Genomic DNA, 5,423 nt, shown 5'->3' on the forward strand with positions numbered 1-5,423 from the left:
ATATATATATATATATATATATATATTTAGTTAGTTTATAAGTTTATATTGTCCGAATGGTCCGCTATTAAGAATTATATTGATATTATATATATATATATATTTATAATGTCTATAAACAGCTTTATTTAGAAAGAAATTTGGAATATTTTCGTTTCTCTTTTGAAATGCCTTGCAATTTCAAGTTAAGTGTCTGGCAAATTATCTTAATCTTAGAAGTACAAAATATTTTACATTTCATTTTTATATGTTTACATGAAAACGTGATTTTTTTATGTGACAATGCTTCTGCAATATCATCACTAAGCATGCCGACTAATAATTGTTCAATTTGATTAAGTAGTGAAAAAGAAAATTATTTGGGTATGTGAATCTGTTTTTTGTTTTAAGGTTAATCAACTGTGTCGCAGGTTGATAACTTTCATCTTTGGCGAATGCCTTAATACAAACTTCACAACATGTAAAATTTTAAATTTTTTTGCAATAAAGCCAGCAACATAATATGTTATGCATTCTATATATCTGCAGATGTATAATCATGACCAATTATCTCTTACACTCCTAAATACCTCTTTCAATATGTCCAATCCAATTTCTCTTTTAATTTTTTCAAGTGGGTAAGATCCTCTTTGGATTTCTTTACGAATATTTTTTTTTCCTTTATAATGAACTCTCGGTTTCTCATGAAATGGAATTTGGCAAATACCAGATCTTGGTGGTTTTAATACAAAATGTAATGATGACAATATATGTACCGGTACAGTATATATATAGTATAGTTCAATACATAGATAATATATATCATTATATAGTTGTAAGAATGTTGGAAAATCAGGATGTTTATTTTGACATCCAGTTCTTCTAATTGTCCGAAAAAAACCGCTGTAATAAAAAATATTTGATTACAATTTTTATATATTGCTGTAGAAAAAAATGCAGCAATTAGAAGTATATTTTAGATTATCGGTTGGTTAAATAGTTTAAAACTACAATAAAGTTAATTAAAAGATTTTTTCGAAGTGCTTTGCTGATTTTTTTTAACTCTTTCCGCCCTGTGGGCACTAAGAGGGTCTCTTTAGCAAGAGAGGCTCTTTCGGCCAGAACCACAATAGGGCAGTCGGGTGGTGAAGGACGGGGACCGACATATCCGGACAGACCACCCAGTGGCGTAGCGTAGTGGGGGCGGCCCGCACCAGGAGGCACTTTTTAGGGGGCGGCAAAATTTCACAATAAATAATAATATCTTGTAAAAATTTGAACTATTTCATTTCATATTTTCGTCGCACCTACGATTCGGACCGACTGAAATGAGCACGGAACAGTGTTACCATCCGGACAGTCCGGGAATCGACTCACCGTCCGGGTGAACTATTAATTCTGTCCGGGAATATCGTGCGCGACCTGTCGACCTCTTTTTTTGCTTGTACGATTCATTCATATTCATATACACCTCCAATATCCATTAGAGCTAAGTCATCTAGGTTACTTACGTTACTCCTACCTGATTTAGAACTGGCACGCACTGCACATTATTCTTCGCATTGCAAAATGACATACGCATGCGTCAGGAACTTCTGTTCGAACAAACCTCACCTGCCGTTCGTGTCAGCGATTTTAAAAAGATGGCAACACTAGCACGGAATTTTTCATTACTTATTCTGTGACGAAACTGAATTTTAGTCTTCTAAATTGAGATACCTAAATAAGGAGGCAACGAAATTTTCCTTTGCCCCCGGCGGCTGATACCTACGCTACGCCACTGAGACCACCCCCGAAAAATATCTGGTGATTTTTCGACCCGTTCGGATTCTATCCCGGGTCCCCCAGAGCGGTAGGCTGCCACATAGAACCGCTCGGCCATCCAGCCGAAGGATGGCCGGATGGTAAGGAACGGGGCTTGACATATCCCGAGGTAGCCTATCCCGTTGTCCCTAAGCACAGCTTCGGGACGCCGAAATGCCCCGTTTTCAGAAAGAGAACAACCAACGGTAACAATTTTGAAAAAAAGGCGCGAAAAAAAAATAATAGCAATATGTCTCATACATATGTAAGTCGGTCAGAAGCCTGGTAGTTCGCTTGCTCCTCGGTTGCGGGTACATGTAGACCAGGGGTGGCCAACAGTTTTTGCCCCGTGGCCGGATTGGAAAGAAAACTTTTTCCACGGGACAAACCAGAGGCTGCTTAGGAAGATTTTGAGGTGGTGCGAGATCTTATTGTGGTGTCACCCCCTAGAAACCGAATTGTAGTTAAAAATTACAGATACATTTTTCACATTATCATGCTTTATCAACACTCTACTCTGTAGTTAGAAGATTTGTAATGGAGGGCTAACTCTAAACACAATGAGTTAACTGTTTTTTTTTTTTTTTTTTTTTTTTTAGGCGTCAGAATTTTTCATCGAGCTATTCGGACTTCACAAACTAATATTGAAAGATTGATCGCGGGCCACATAAATTCATTAGACGGGCCGGATCTGGCCCGCGGGCCGTATGTTCAATGCCTGGTGTAGACGGTTCACATTCTTGACGATAGTTTATTTTATTTTTTATCGACGTTTGTTATTGTAGTCAATTTAAATTTATTGTACGTGAACTCTTCATTTTAACAAAGCCTAAACGCAAGTGCACTTTTAATGTTAACTTACAAACTAAGTACCCATTTATAACGCAAAGTAGGCTACTCCATGGAACGTCAGATGTGAAGAGTGTCGTACAGAATTTAACATAGCCTATGGAGATGCCAGCAATATTAACCAACATTTAAGATCAGGAAAACATAAAAATTTCGATCTTGCTGCCGCTTCGAGTTCTTCGATGCTTAATTTTTTAAGAAAACGGATTCACCAACTTCGAAAGTTCTGGAAGTTGCTGCGACAGAAGGCGCTTGGGTTTATTATATGGTGCAGTTTTCGTTCAAACGCTTATGCTTCTAAATTAATTCAAACATGCTTTGAACAAAATTAGATGTGCTCGTACGAAAACAGAAACTATTGTTGTAAATGTGTTGGTGTCAATAGTAATAGGTGAATTAAAAGATCGCCTCGACGAATGGAACTGTATCACGGTATTAACTGATGCTTCAAATCATGGGTCCAAGAAAATATTCCGTTTTAGTTCGCATTTTTTTTACTATACGAAGGCACACAAGTCAAACTTTTAAAATTTCAAGACTAACTGGGCGAAACATAAGACGTTATTGTCAATTATTTAATGAAAGTATTGACAGAAAATAATTTGACTTCAAAAATCGTAGCATTTTGTGGAAATAATACTAACTGCAATTTTGGCGGATTGAAAAGACATCAACAATGTTTAGGGGCCGTCCATAAATTACGTAAGGGCGATTTCGGCCATTCTAGGCCCCCACCCACCCGTGTAAGAAACCGTAATATTTTCTTTGATCCCCCTCCCTATCTTACGTAATATTTTGGCATGATTTTATGAAAAGATTTTCACCAAAAAATTTTTTTAATGAAACCCTAAAAACCTCAGGTCCAAAATATATAATTATTAATTAGTTAATTAATATGTACTATTATTTATAAAAGACTTTATGTGAACAAATTTATAAATATAAAAATTTAATGAATTCGAATGAACAATTCATTTTAAAAACTTTATATATATATTTTTTAACATTATTATTATTAACGTCATAATGTTTATTTTTGTATTAATTTTAATTTTCGCAAAAGACGCAAAAAAACATTGCCAGATCGAATAGCTAGTGCATGTGTAAACAGAAACGTCATACAAAATAAAACAAGAGAGAATAGAGAGAAACCTCATTCCGTTGCCATATTGATAAAATCTTGGCTAAGGCCAAGAAAATAAACTACATGCTGCTAAAATGTGCTAGGTGCACCTGGGGACTAAATAATAAAGCTTATAAAACTATACAATGGGACAATACAACCAATGCTACTTTACGCGGCCTCTGGCTGTGGTCATGTAACTAGTAAAAATTCAGTAGCAAGTAAATTACTCTTTCTTCAAAGCCAGTTTTCCATCAGAATTTCAAAGTGCTGTAGAACTGTATACCAAACCTCTCTGATACTAGCAGAGTTCCTTCCTTTGCCACTATGTATTGTAGAAAAGGTTCTAAACGACTACATCAGAACTACAAACGTCAAGGCTCAACAACGGTCTCTACTTCTATATACGGCTGTTCATATGCTACCACATTGCAATTATCCTACTTTCTCTGATCATCATCCTGTAAACAAGGTTATTTGGTGTCATCTGCTTCTTCCATGGATAATCATGCAGACATTAATATCTACACAGATGGATCCAAAAGCTCCCTTATTGTCGGCTCAAGTATCTATCTTCCTCCAAACTGACATATTTTGCCAAAAATATGTTAGAAGGTACAGATACTTCCATCTATCAAGATGAAGAAGATTCGAAAAGTTGAAACATTCCCAGTCGTTGGGTGGAATTATTCAAACTCTTTCACACCAATAATTTGAATCGTATGAACTTTGGTATAATTATTGAATACATTTTATCTCCTAGGCACTAATGCATCCGTAGAAAGGGTCTTCTATTATTATTAGAGCTCAAAGATTTTAAAACGGGATTTCGTAAAAAAAAACACTATTTTTATTATAAAGTACATTTTCTTTCACCTTATTTTATCTTATAAAAACACTGCACTTGGATATTATTTCTTTGAATTTTGGACTTTTATTAAGTATTCTGCATGACTACAATCTTTTTACTGTTAATTGCATGTAAATTTCGCATGCAATTGAATGTGGGCAATCAATAACTAAATACTCTGTTGTGATTCCAGTTCTCACTTTTCTAATATGTACCGTACCAGTCTAGATATGTAAAACTTCTGACCAGGCGCGACACTTACGGCGGCCTTTCCTACTTTACAGGATGTTATACAGGACAGCAAATAAACTTTAGAGCCATAGTACCAAAATTTGCTTGTATTGACTCTGCTATATCATTTAATTTTTTCAGTCTAATTTCTTACCACGTATGTTAGAAAATCGTTCCGTTAAGAGACTTATTTTCGCTTTTATAGAGTCAGTTTTACCTCTGTTCGCAGAGAACGGATAAAGTTTTTGACAGATTTTATCGTTTTAAACAATTTGCTGAGTTTACAGTTTATAAAAAGTATCCTTCTTTGGTAAGAAAAGAGAAAAGGCAGAGAATTATTATTAATATAAAGGAAAACAGTCAGAGCAAACTTCAAACTTCATTTGCTAAATATTTTATAAATTACATGTGTAATAAAAAATAAGTACTACCTATGAATTATCTGTACTAATGTTATTACTAAGATAACTGAAATCAAAAACAAACTTTTCAAAGAAATTTTATTAAACAAAAGTGCAAGTGCAGACACACAATGCAAGAAAATTCTATCATCTATGTCAAATATATAATACACAATATTACAATTTC

The sequence above is a fragment of the Centruroides sculpturatus genome, unplaced genomic scaffold (genome assembly GCF_000671375.1).
Source record: "Centruroides sculpturatus isolate CEXI.00-Female unplaced genomic scaffold, Cexi_2.0 scaffold2063, whole genome shotgun sequence".
Classification (NCBI taxonomy): Eukaryota; Metazoa; Arthropoda; class Arachnida; order Scorpiones; family Buthidae; genus Centruroides; species Centruroides sculpturatus.